Here is a 15,219-nt window from a genome sequence, read left to right as displayed (position 1 = left end):
AGTAGTGGCTGGGATTCTGTTGAACAAGGTGATGAACTAGATGTTAAAATCCTTAACTTTCTCCTTGCTTTCGATTTTCAGATGAGATAATTCTAAAACTAAGGTCGCAGGTGTTTTGTCGCCACCGAACTTGTCCAAAACGGCCTGCTGAAAAGCATCCCAAGAGATGATTGACCCTACTCTCAAGCTGAAATACCATGTGGAGGCTACACCAATAAAAGTAAAAGAGAATAGGTGGCACACCAAATCTTCATTGGCGACCCCCAACCTACGCAAGGCTAGGAAGAAAGAGCGAATATGGTTATCAGCAGTATCTCCCCGCTCAGGGTCAAAATTGGGTAACACTCTTTTTGTATTTTTGGGTAAGGGATGTTGTTGCCTGGGTACCACTACAACATCCTATGCAAGCCAGGGAGGGAGTGCTCTTGGAGGAGGTGGCAGTTGATTCCCACCCTCAGGAGGAGGTGGAGATTGATTCTCACCTGGAGGGGGAACGTTGGCCATACTATGGACAGGGAAGTTTTGGTAGGAGGCTTCTCCGTTAGGATTCTCAAAATCAAGCAAGGAGTTACCTTTAGAAGGGAAATCCTCAAGAATTTCTTCCCGAGGGGTGTCGATACTTTGCAAGGATTCTACCATAGTGTCTTCGAGAGAAGTGGTTGCAGATGTATCTTCATTGAGGGTAAAGATCCTTGCCTTTCTCTTAGTTATTGAAGGTAAAGAGTGAAATATGGGAAGTTGAGATAGGGAATGAGCGTAGGCCCGAGTAAGTGTTTTGACTGGTTGTTCCTGAGTGACAGGATACTCCCACAGTCTTTCTTCCTTGGGTGACCCAGAAACAAGACTTAGAGGGGTCTTTGTTTCTTCAAAATGAGGCTCTTTCAAATGTGTAGCAGGATCTCTCCAACCTCTACGATCCATACATTAATCATTTTGAATCCATGCATGGCACTTATAGATGAAATCTTGAAAAGCTGGAGAGGGTGGTTCAAGCCCTCCTTCTAGCGCCAATTTGTTGACATGGCTAATGTGCACTATGCCAACAAGGGGAACTAACCCGATCGCAAGCCCTAATTAGACATGCTTTCGTTTCGATTGGCTAGCTTCGACGGGTTTTAAGGGACCCTGTAAACCGCTTGAACATGTCGAAAGATTGCTTCCGGGAGAAAGACTTCAATTAAATCAACAAAATGAAACAACTAACCTCGATGTATTAAATCCTATCTATACTACTTCTAACTGCTCTAATCTATCCTGCAAGAGCATGATACAGAGGTTTAAACATCATATATATGTTCAGCAGGAGCGTGATAATGAAGGTTAAACACCATGCATAGATTCAAGTCCAAATGAATCAATCACTAAATTCGTAGCTGGACAAGATTGTATTACAGCTAAATTGCAATCCAATCACTCATATAGGAATCCACATTCTTCTTCTGTGGAATTAAAACTACAATTGATGTTTAATTTAGTTTCAAATCAGAGACCATTCACAAGTGTCAAGTGATGGTTGCAAATGGAAGAACTATAAGTTGATCTGGAAAGTGCCATAATATCAAGCTAACCATGGGGGAATATGTATTAAATAGTGCATTTATTTCCATTCCAATGGGTGGTGTTGATGTTGTACTAGGTGTCCAATGGTTATAATATTTGGGGATGATAACCTTTAATTTTCAATAACTTTTCTTGATTTTTTTTGGGAAGTGTTGACATGGCTAATGTGCACTATTACAACAAGGAGAACTAACCTGATTGCAAGCCCCAATTATACCTGCTTTAGTTTGGATTGGTTAGCTCCGACGGGTTTTAAGGGACCCTGTAAATCACTTGAACATGTCAAAATATTGTTTCCGGGAGGAAGACTTCAATTAAATCAACAAAATCAAACAGCTAACCTCTATGTATTAAATCCTATCTATACTACTTCTAACTGCTCTAATCTATCCTGCAAGAGCATGATACAGAGGTTTAAACATCATATATATGTTCAACAGGAGCGTGATAAATAAGGTTAAACACCATGCATAGATTCAAGTCCAAATGAATCAATCACTGAATTCACAACTGGACAAGACTGTATTACAGCTAAATTGCAATCCAATCACTCATATAGGAATCCACATTCTTCTATGGAATTAAAACCGCAACTGATGTTTAATTTAGTTTCAAATTAGAGACCATTCACAAGTTAACCATGAAACTGAATCACATTCAATTTAACAAGACTAATAGTGAATTGTAAGTCATCAATATGCATAAATATAAATCACATTTACATTCATGCCAGTAACAACACTCCGATGCAAAACAATACAATGAGTCTGAAACTAAAGGCTTCTTCTTCCCTCAAAAATAGTCCTCCTCATTCACAATAAAGCGACACTGTTCTTCTCGAAAATCAAAAGCCCCCTATCCTCTTCAGAGGTAATATTTATGCTAAAAGCCTCTCGCTCTCGGTCTTTCCTGCCTCTTCGCTTTTCCTCTCCTTCCTTCATTATGCCGATAAAAAAGAAACAGGTTAAAATAGTCGGTGTCACTATTGACACATAAAGAGCGTTTCTTGTCGTTAGGGCACTTCATTTCCTGGGCACTGAATGGTTATTGATTAGAGAGGATGACTATGTGTCCTGTTCATGATGCGATCTGGAGCGGTTTCGTCTTCGGAAAATGCAAGCAACGCCTAGAAATCAACTAAAAATGTCAAAGGTTGGCTCTTTCGACAAAACACGTCTGCATATAAGGGTTTTCTGGATCCACTTGTGCATTCGTTACTCCTAGTCTGCAGAAATAAGAGACACCAGTCACACTTATAAAAATACAACAAAAATGCTTTAAAACACGAGTATTGCCTCTATTGAATGTTTATCGCATCACACGCGAAAGAATCGGTGCCTGGTTTTTAGCTTTATGCGTAGATTAAGCCTAGCAAGCCAAACTCAATTTACACTGAAAACTGTCACAAAACGCACAAGCGAATCCAAATTGCGGACTGGAAAATTTATATGCTCAACTTTGTAAACAATGGGGTCTAGAGTATAGGGGAGTGCCACATATATATAAGCCTTGGGACCCCACCAATTGCGGTATGTGATATAGGAGGCAGACCCGAAAACACATATATGTTAAGGTTCATAAATCCCTTCGGGTCCGCAATGTTACCATTCCCTTTGGAAAACCCCGACTTTAATGTTTCATCGCAAACACATGGATATATGGAAAAACCCGCGTATGGCCGTTGGGGCGGATTTGAAAATTAATATGCCCAGTTTTATAATCATCGGCGGGTCTGGGATATTTATGCGCCCTTTCTATATAGCTTTGGGTTTGGGCCAATAGCGATCTATGATGGGGCTCTAGACCCGAAATGTATACATTCGAGTTAGTAAAACCCATTGGGTCCGGAAGCCATGAATGCCTTGTGTTATTGCGATAGGCCCCGAAAAGGATTTAAGCATGCTTTGTGAAGGATTTCCGCTATAAGGCATTGTAATGGGAATAATGACGTGATGGGGTTTTGTGAGTTAAACCAACAAATGATTATAATAAGGGTAGGGGTGATGGTTTGTGCGGGCGCCAATGTAGCATGCATGTTTGTGAAGATTGAGAGATCCCGATGAAGGGAGAGAATAAATGGACAGGTTGTGTCATGAATGACCCATGCAGCAGAGGACCATCGGGCCTTGAAAATTTGACTCGGCAAGGAGTTAACATTCATGAGATAAAACAGATCATTCCGAAAGATGAAAAATCAAACTTCTAGGGGACCCATTGAAAACCCACTGTAAGAGCATGTTTCAATAGGGTGGTAGTTGTGGCCACAACAGGAAGGAAAGGAAGTTGAATTAAGAGGTATTGCAGGGAAACCAAGAAAGATACTTAGCTCTAATGGCATGACAAATCTTTTGAAGAAAGAACAATGGAGCGTAATTGCACAATTGTTCTCATTAGAGGTTCAAACATTGGAATCATCTATTTATCCATATCTCTAAAAAGTCTTGGACAATCATTCCAAGGTATTTGAGACTCTCAATGGCCTCCCACCTATTCATGATCATGATCATGTTATTCATGTGATTCCAGGAAGTGTTCTTCCAAACATCAGGCCATACAGATATCCTTATGCCCAAAAGAGTGAAATTGAATGTATGGTTGTAGAAATTCTAGAGGTCGGTATAATTCAACCTATTCAAAGTTCTTTCTTTGCTCCAATAGTATTGGTGCACAAGAAGGATGGATCATGGCGTACGTGTCTAGATTATAGGGAGCTCAACAATATCACTATTAAAGATAAATTTCCCATTCCTGTCATTGATGAATTGTTGGATGAATTACATGGGGCAATTTGCTTCACCAAGATGGATCTTCGTTTAGGATATCATCAAATTATAATGAAGACTGAAGACATTCTGAAAACAACATTCAAAACTCATGAGGGTCATTATTAATTTTTGGTCATGCCTTTTGACTTACTGATGCACCTTCCACATTTCAAGGTTTGATGAATTCCATTTTCAAACCCTTCGTAGAAAAATTAGTGTTAGTATTTTTTGATGATATGCTAATCTACATGAAGTCTTGGAAGGATCATGTTCAACATGTTGACAGGGTGCTCAAACTATTGGAGGAGAAACAGTTATATGCAAAAACCTCCAAATGTTTCTTTAGAGTATAGGAGGTGGAATATTTGGGTCATATTGTATCTCATGAGGGTGTTAAGGTAGACCCTAGAAAAATTAAAGGCATTAAGGAATGGAAAATCCCCACAACCATAAAATATCTTCGAGGATTTCTCAGGTTGACAGGATATTATCTCAAGTTTGTTAAGAATTATGGGAGAATAGCTACACCTCTAACAACATTACTGAAGAAAGATGCATTTTCTTGGACTCCAGAAGAAATTAAGGCCTTTGAATGTCGTAAAGAGGCAACGTGCCAAGAACTGGGTTTAGCTACGCCATACTTCCTAAAAACCTTTCTTGTGGAATGTGATGCCTCAGGAAATGGAATTGGTGTTGTTTTAATGCAATAAGGAAGACCCATTTCTTTTCAAAGTTGTTTAATCAAAGGAAAGTATTTACACAAACCCATTTATGAAAATGAAATGTTGGCAATACTACACGCACTAAAGAAATAATGACCTTGCCTAATGGGAAGACACTTCAAGGTAATGACATATCATCATAGTCTTAAATAAAATTTTGAACAAATATTATCTTGAGAAGAGCAACAGAAATGGTCACAAAGATGTTGGGTTATGACTTTGAAATCATCTACAAAAAAGGGAAGAAAAATGTTGTTGCATATGCACTCTCAAGAAAGGATGAGGATGTGGAAGCATTTTTTTGTGCCATTTCTATTATCCAATGATATTGGATAACTGAAGCAAGGGATGAACAAAGAATGACGAAGATGTAGAAAATCTATGATAGGTTAACCCAATAATGCAACATACATCAAAGCATAATACTATAACCTACTTCTACTATCAATTTGCAGAAGTTTAAAGATCGAGCTAAATAATATAACTAGAAGAAGAAGAATGAATGGCACAATACACATGAACATACTTTGGGGAAAGCCTCAACTAAAAAACCCACACTATTGTATTATCATACATGGTGGAAATACATAGAAATTATACAAAGCCTTAGCTCCCATAGCTAGCCAGCTTTCAGTACAATCCTCATAGATGCTCATAGACAATCTTGGCTTCTCTCCATCCTTCCTCTATACTGTCCAAGCTCCTATTTCTTTGCGGTGTTCCTTCTAGATGATTTTCCTATTACCAAGTGGAAAACAAGCCTTCAAAACTGCACAATTCTTAAGGATGAATCCTTCAATGCATGCATGAGTTTTCTCCATGAGAAAACACATGCAACTGATATCCTTGAACATTAATCTCAACTGGGTATTTCTCAGAATAGACATGCATGAGTTTCTGATGAGGGAGTCTTCAGTTGACTGGAGTAGCACTAGTTGAGTGCATTAATGCATCAACTGATTGTTAACTCACTATTAGTTCCTCAAATAGTTTGGAACTAATTTAACTGGACTTAACTCAGTAAACTGAGTTAACTAATTACAACTCAAATATAACTCAATCTTATCTCCTTCATTTAAGGGATAACTCTTACATGACTTCAGAAAGACTTCTAACTTGAATTTCTCCAACTAAATAATTTAAAATAAATTAATTAATTATTTCCAAGTAGTTATTAAGACTAAATTTGATTTTAATTCACAATTTAATTTATTTCAACACTCCCTTTCAACAAGAAAGGGATTATCTGCCACCCCGATCCTGTCTTTATGGAACTCGAATTTACACTTTGACAATGCCTTTGTCAAAATGTCAACATCTTGCTCCTTTGTCAAAATATACTGCAGCAACACGATTCTCTTGACCTATGAAAAGCCATGGGCAACAAATCTTGCCTTATGCTTCTCCACACTACCATCAGTAGCTTGCTTTAACTTGTAAAGCCAACAGGAACTCACAACTGACTTGTTCTCCAGTCTCGGAACCATGTCCCATTCACTGTTACGAACTATGGAGTCATACTCCACCATAGCATCAACCCAAATCAGCTACTGCACTGCTTCCTCAAAGGAAGATGGTTCAGTATCAACACATTCCCCAACAAGGGCCATGTATCCATTGTACATCTCAGGTGACCTCCTCTATCTGTGCTGAGAAGATGGTGCTCCCACAGTCTCTCTCGCATCCTCCAACAATCTATCAACTTCTCTTGTGTGCTTCCTTCCATCTCTGGAAGACTCTGCTTGAGTGGATGTCTCCACTCCTAGAACCTCTATATGCGGCTGCTCCACATTAGTTTGAGGCTCCTCCTCCTTAGGAACCAATAGTTCCTCCCTAGCCTGTAGTTGGAGCTCCCTCTCAAGGGAAACTCACATGGCCTTCTTCTCATCAAACTTGACATCTCTGTGAACCACTGTCCTCCGACTGGTAGGCAAGTACACTCGATAGTTGTGAGGTGTATCAGTGTACCCCACAAATATCCCCAACTCTACTGTTAGCTCAAGCTTCTTCTGGCATCCTTTGTCACATGGAAATATATCGTTGAGCCAAAGATCCTGAAGTGACCCACATCTGGTCTCTTACCGGAGAAAGCTTCCTCTGGTGTCTTCATCCCAAGTATGCGATGTGGGCTTCTATTCTACAAATAGACCGTTGTGTTGCAAGCCTCAACCCACAAGTGAAGTGGTAGGCCTTGGTCATGCAGCATTTCCTGTGCTACCCCTATAATAGTTTTGTTCTTCCTCTCAGTCACCCCATTTTGCTGTGGGTTATGAGGTGTCGTCAACTCTCGTTTAATTCCTTTGCTGCACATAAGTCCTTAAACTCGTGAGAGACATATTCTCCATCATTGTGGCTTCTCAAGTTCTTGATCTCCTTCCCTAACTCTTTCTCGAACAAAGCTTTGAATTCACAAAACTTTGTGAAAGTTTGGTCCTTCTTTTGCATGAAATAAATCCAGCATTTACAAGAATAGTCATCAATGAAAATCACATAATACCTTTGCTTCGTTGTGGATGCAGTTGAGACTGGTCCACACAAACCAGTATGAACTCACTCTAAGATAGCCTTTGCTCGACTGTCTCGATCATGAAAGGAAGACTTGATGTACTTTCCCAAGGTACAACCTTTTCATGTGTCAACTTGCTCAAGTTTACCTTTGGGAAGTCCTATAGATATCTATTGCATTATCTTCAAAGCCCCATGATGCAAATGGCCCAACCGTCTGTGCCCCAACTCGCCAATGTCTTGGCTTTGCACCAATTCTTCTTTCATACCTAATACTGCACAATCATCTACCTCTAGTTTATAGAGATTCTTCACCCAAATCCCTATCCTCTTGGTCTAACCCATGGCTATGTGTCTTAGGAATGCCTTTCCTTTACTGGAGACAACATCGTAGCCTTTTTCCTCCAACATCACGACCGATACTCCCTCTAAAAAGAAACCGTGCCCACTTCTGAAACACTATACCTTCCATCGTCACCCATCTCTATGCGCATCTTGAGGTCTTTCTCCGCCAAGGCACTAAATAAATTTTTATCACTGGTCATGTGGAAGGAGGCTCCACTATCAAGATACTAGACACAACCCATCATCGATGACACCATGCATGTGATGATCAGTCGAGCCCCGTTGCCGGTCCTTATCAGTCGAGTCACTAACGTACCTGGGCATGGTGGTAGTTAGTTATATATGAGCATGTAGTATTTTAGGTTCAGTATGGCGTAATGACATATATAATGATAGTGATTTCCTAGCTAGAGAGAGAGAGAAGAAAGACCAGTCATTGTTATATATGAGCATGTGGTAGTTGCGGCTTCATAAAATAGAGATTCAGATGAGAGGCTAATGCCTCACCTTCCGATCCTTCTGAGGATCCCTTCTTGGACTTCTTCGATGGGAAATTAGTCACATAATGTCCCATCTTATGACAACTAAAGCATCTTACTTTAGACATGTCACCCTTATTCCCTCCATGAGAAGAATTTGATTTGAAATGGGAATCCTTCCCCTTCCCTTTCCTTGCCTTACTTGCTAAGGCCAGATTTTCTTCATCGTCATTCTTGGATGAAGAACCATCTCATGTGCTCCTCCTGATCTCCTCCTGCATAAGATCCGACCACAGTCGTTCCCAATCCGACAGTTTCTCCCTTCCATTCATAGAATCCTGGTAGCTATTCCAACTCTTTGGAAGGCCAAGGAGAGCGAGGCTCACCATATTATCATCGGCAGTAGTTATTCCCACACTGCCAAGCACATCTCTGCAGGTGGTGAGCTTGTTTAGATATGTGGAAATAGTATTAGCCTTCTCCATCTTGATTCTTCGAAGCTTATCCTTGAGAGCCAATTTCCTTTGGTCGCTATTGTTCTGGTAGAGGTCCTTCAATGTCTTCCACATTGAAAATGGAATATCCTTACCATGGAGACTCGGACAATATGGTTTCAAACTACCTCAAGGATGATCCATCTCGCCTTCGCCACACACTTCTTCTACTCAGCCAACTCTTGTGCATTAGTTGAAGTTGGCTTTGACATTTCTTAATCAATGAATTCCTTCAAGCCATTTTCTTCTAATATAGCCTCCATTTTATCTTTCCATGCTATGTAATTCAGCTACCTTCCAAGGCATACTCGAGTCTCAAGCCATAGAACGCCATTGGCCAACCTTGAAGTATGATATGAATTCGATTTTCACCTGCAACCCTGAACTTCAAACTTATAATTCTCTTCTCAGTATATTGTTCACAGCTTTGATACCATATAGAAAATTTGTGATAGGTTAACCTGATAATGCAATATAAATCAAAGCAGAATACTATAACCTACTTCTACTATCAATTTGCGGAAGCTTAAAGATCGAGCTGAACAATATAACGATAAGAAGAATCAATGGCACAATACACATGAAAATACTTTGGGGAAAGCCCTAGCTAAAAACCCCACACTATTGTATTATCATACATGGTGGAAATACATAGGAATTATACAAAGCCTTAGCTCTCACAGCTAGCCAACTCTCAGTACAATCCTCACAGATTATCACAGGAAATTGTGGCTTCTCTCCATCCTTCCTCTCTTCCCTCCAAACTCCTATTTCCTTGCGTTGTTCCTTCTTGATGATTTTCCTATTACCAAGTGGAAAACAAGCCTTCAAAACTGCGCAATCCTAAAGGATGAATCCTTGATTGCATGCATGAGTTTTCTCCATGAGAAAACACATGCAACTGATAGTAAACTATCCTTAAACATTAATCTCAACTAGGTCTTTCTCAGAATAGACATGCATGAGTTTTTGATGAGGGAATCTTTAATTAACTGGAGTAGCACTAGTTGAGTGCATTAATGCATTAACTAACTGTTAACTCACTATTAGTTCCTCAAATAGTTTGGAACTAATTAACTGGACTTAACTCAATAAACTGAGTTAACTAATTACAACTCAAATATAACTCAATATTATATCCTTAATTTAAGGGATAACTCTTGCATGACTTCAGAAAGACTTCTAACTTAAATTTCTCCAACTAATTAATTAATTAATTATTTCCAAGTAGTTGTTAAGACTAAATTCGATTTTAATTCACAATTCAATTCAAGGACAAATTAAATTGGAATATTCTCGTTGCCATATTTCAATAGAAGAGGTGTGGACACTCATTCAAAAGTTGCAACAAGATCCGAGTACATATGATACTTTTAGCTGGAAAAATGATTCCTTATGGTACAAATATTGCTTATATATTTGTAAAAATTATGAACTCAAACAAAAAATTCTTTTGGAATTGCACACCTCCCCCTTAGAAGAGCACTCAGGATTTTTAAAAATTTACCACAGGTTCAAGAAGGATTTTTTTGGGATGACCTTAAATCTGCTATTCAAAAGTTTGTGGTAGAATGTTTGGTTTGCAAAATAAATATAAGACAACTAAGACCTCGAGGCTGTTGCAACCTTTAGTCATTCCAATTCAACATTGGGAGGAGGTCTCAATGGATTTTATCGTAGGTTTATCCAAATCTAAAGAAAAGAGTGTCATCATGGTGGTAGTTGATAAACTTACCAAGTATGCACATTTTTGTGCATTATCTCATCCTTTTCAAGCCAATATAGTTGCTACTACATTTATGGAAACAATTCAAAGGCTACATGGAAACCCAAATAATATTGTAAGTGGCAGATATCCCATTTTCATTGGAAATTTTTGGACGGAATTATTTTCTTGTCTTGGTACTTAATTAGCTCATAGCTCATCTTATCATCCTCAATCTGAGATATGGAACAAATGTTTGGGAGGATATGTTTGGTGCTTTGTATCTGATAAAAAAAACAATAGGTCAAGTGGTTACCTCTAGCTGAATGGTGGTATAACACTTCCTTCCATACTGCAACAAAAATGACCCCATTTATGGCAATTTATGGATATCATCCACCATCTATCACATCATATTTAAGATAAAATTCAAAGCTTCAAGTAGTAGAATGTCACATCGAGCATCAACAACAAGTTATCCAACTCTTAAAGGATAACCTCACTTTGGCGCAAAATTGAATAAAACAATAGGAATATCAGCATCACAGTGAAGGAAGTTTTGATGTAGGTGATTGGGTATCTTTATGGCTACAACCATACCAACAAATTTCCCTCAAGCAAGCTAAGAAGGATAAAAATTATCACCCAAGTAATATGGTCCTTACAAGGTGTTACAAAAGATTGGTGTTATGGAATACAAATTAGACTTAACTGCATCTTCCCTAGTACACCCAGTTTTCCATGTTTCATGTTTAAAGAAGGTTATTAGTGACAAGCTCCTAGTTCAAACAGTGTTGCCAGAACTTTAAGAAGGAAAAATCATATTTGATCCTGAAGCAGTCATGGAAACAAGAACCCAATAGCTACAGAATCAATTAATTCCAGAGTATCTCATTATGTGGAAGAACTTATCCACTAAAAATTCCACATGAGAGGATAATAATTTTATACAAAAGCATATGAAACTACTCAAGCATTAAGGACAACACTTTTTTGAAGGAGAGGGGCATGTTGGATCCCTATAATAATTGTGTATCCCCCTTATTTTTATTGTCAGTGTAGCCCTTATTGTTATTGTTGTGCCCCATAGAAGCCCACTATTGTTATTGTTTTGCCCTAACATTGTTATTGTTATGTAAGCTCTAATTATATTGTGACCCCTTAGACTCCTACATATACCAAGTAGTCTTATCATTAGTATCATCCAAGAATTGTTCATTTATGTAATATAAAGGAGGTCTCCCCCTCGAGGAGGATATTTTTCAAGTCTTTTATCAATCTTTTCTTCTGTTTTGTGAGCTGGTTGCATAACATTCACTAGTTCATATTATGTAGGGTAGAAAAGTATTGACTTGGCCAATGCCTCTTGAAAGAATAAGTGCGATGGTTAAGAAAAATGACAATGCTTCAAAAGAGGGTGATTGTATATATACACACACTAAATAATAAAGAATAATAAAAAATAATAAATGCAATAATAAATGTGTATGACTTAAATGTCATGACTATTCACAAAGTGACCCATTGAGATATATTTATACTTGAGGTTATGTCTCATTGTATAATAAATTTTATAACACTTTTCTTTGGTAAAGAAAAAAAATCAATTTCATCACGTAACCACGGATAATGCTCAATTCATAGAAACAATTGTTATTCTATCACATCTTAGTGTCTCAAGTTCATTTTTTCATTAATTTTTTTCCCCATCTTATAAATTCATAAGTTTCCCAAACATTTAGAACCTAAATATGGGAAAAGGAAACATTAAAAATCATAAACACTAATTCTCTCTAAACTTAAACCCACTCATCTCGAAACTTTAACTATGATTAGTATAATAACACAATTACAATAATAGGCTATTGACCACTAGCTCTAAATGGTATTTGACTCCCTCATGAGATGGACATTATTATCTTGGAGGTGCCATCACACTTAAATACTTGAGTGCTTATCTATTCCAGACATAATGTATTGTTCTAAACTACAATTTGTACTTCTATGTAACATCAAAAGTGTCCCATACTTTCCTCTCTTTTACCTCTTCTAGCTTGTTCGACGTTTAGCCTTGAAGTCAATATATTTTGAATATAGATATGTGTCGTTATCATGAAGCTACTATATCATAGTTATATAAATAGATAGAAAGTTAATCTATAATCACTTCTTAATAAAATTATGTACTTTATGAGTTTTATTGCTCCGAGAGACACCCTTGGATTTCTTACAAGACCAATGCCTGGGTACATCTAAATCAGTGTGCCTCAAATGATTCTGAAGCAGGAGGAGACATCACCTGTGTTCTATACATATATATTAGATAGTTGGTTCTTTCTTCCAAAGAAACAAGTTGTATGTTTCAACATTTCTACACACACGTACTTCCCAGAAATATAACAGAAATAGTGAAGGCCAAGCACTTCAAAGAATTACAGTTTAACCAGCTTTATAAGATGAATGAGAAGAGACAAAGGAAAGGGACAACTCAAGATATAGAGCTCAGAGTACCAAGAATTCTATATAAAAAATATAGAGTTTGAAACCACAAGATTTACTATAACTATCTGAGTGACAAGAAGATGTAATGGACATAGTATAAATGAATGGTATGCTTCATGCAATATAGTTTTGGAAATATAATTTCAACCCCTAACACAGGTATATGCATTAACACTTTAACGTAGATGAATCTATAGACAAGTCTGAATTTTCAGAGTCTCTATTATCACATGAATTCAAAGAGGAAAAAATAAAAGATGAATGAAATAGAGTAACAAACTGTAATACATCAAAGGAGGTATCACCAATACTTCTATAATATTCTGCAAGATCTATGTGACTAAGTGATACAGTTTTCACAAAAATATACGACTTTCTTTTAGATTTCAGAACCTTTTTTTAGTGCTGCAACCCCCTATTTATAAGAAGAGAGGGTGCTTTTAATCATGGTTTAATACATATAATCCTCAGCCGAGTTTTCAGCTATCAAGTCAACTTTCTTTCTCGGTCAAGGGAATTTCAGTATCCAAAAACATTAAAAACAGTAGTAATGGCCTAGCAAAGGAAAGCACATCACAAAATTGTGGAATAGGTGAGACATTAATGCAAAATCCTAGTGCCCCATCCTTGTAATCACTTACGTTTCATGGCTGCATTTAGTTCATGGCATATGCTCCTGCACTGCCCAGCTAATCTTATCATTATGTCTTTAAGACCTTCGGTCTCGACCTTGATAACGGGTTGCGAAGAGCCATTTCTAGGGTTTCCCATTCTTGGTTTTGAAAGCTCCCTCTCCTGATTCACTGCTACAGTTGGCTCTGGAACTGACCCTGTCACTTCGGCCTTAAATTTTCTACTAAATCCCTTGTTGTTCTGCTTTGTCTAGTCTCAAATTCTTGATCTCTTATATATTCCTCTGTAGTTGCTTTCGGTTCTGACCTCGTTGATTTCTGCCATAAGAACCTTTTTAGCACAGTTGGCGCCCTGATCCGGCATAGGGGTGCATTCTCAGTTTAATGATAGAAGTCTCAAGGGGCATGAGCATTCACCTCTTCATACAAGTGAAACGACACAAACTTATACCTCTAGAACAGGCGAAAGGGAACCTTTGGATTTCCCCCTTAGCCTCTCTTTATTATAGCCCCTTTATTGAAATTCCTTATACAACTGGGGCTGAAACCAAAGGCCCATGTGTTTGGCACTAAATCTCTCAATAACTGCGAGGGGGTGGCCTTTTTCTTTATATTGCAGAAGTCCCTCATTGGACTATTTCTCGGACCCAAACTCTTTATAAATCATAACTCATAACTTATCGCATCTGGGCGAGGAATCCCGCATATCGCAATCACACTGTACCGTTGTCTTAAGCCTTTACCCCTTAATTACTGTGATTGCCGATCTATGGGGTGATGTCCTTACTGCCACATGTCATCCTGTGAGTGGTGACATGTGGCACTTGGAAATGGTCCTATATCACCCCCGAAAACACTAAAACCAAGTGACATGTGTCCTCTGCCACATCATCAACCATACTGCCACATCACTGCTGACCTCAGCTTCTTTGTCATCTCTAAAGACCAACCGCATGCCACCACGTGGCCCCCTAGAGGAGAGAGAAAAATCCCTACCTCGCGCTATTTTGCAAGCCATTCCTTTGTTAATGAATTTCGTCCTTCCCTGACGATACAACACTTTATCGTAAATCGGCCCCTACATGGTCTTTGGAGTTCAAAACACTGTCGATCCATCGATCACCGAACACCAATACTGTCATACTGCCACATTGAGGAGAGAGAAGGGGGATGCTCGGCCCTCATTTTGTCGACCTTTTCCTTTGTACATTGTTTTCTTTGTCCCCCATTGAGATTACACAAAAATCGCAAATTAGTGGTTTGCAGGTCTTTAAAGTTTTTAGAACCCACCGATATGCCAAACTGCGAGACTGCCATGATGCAGGGGCACCAGGATGTGAGATTGTGCCATGTGAAGGAGAGAGAAAAGGGGAGGCCCAACCCCTAGTTTTCCATGATTTTCTTTGTTAACACTTTCTATCCCTTCCTCGACGGTGCATCGATATATCGTAAATTGGCCCCTGCATGGTTTAGAGTATGTTATAACTGAGGGATTGCTAGATCTGCGGGA

This window comes from Pinus tabuliformis, chromosome 2_1 (assembly GCF_031772625.1).
Source record: "Pinus tabuliformis cultivar Carrire ecotype Pingquan chromosome 2_1, CPIR1, whole genome shotgun sequence".
Taxonomy (NCBI): Eukaryota; Viridiplantae; Streptophyta; class Pinopsida; order Pinales; family Pinaceae; genus Pinus; species Pinus tabuliformis.
The sequence above is the reverse complement of the archived record's forward strand: the minus strand, read 5'-3'. Positions refer to the sequence as shown.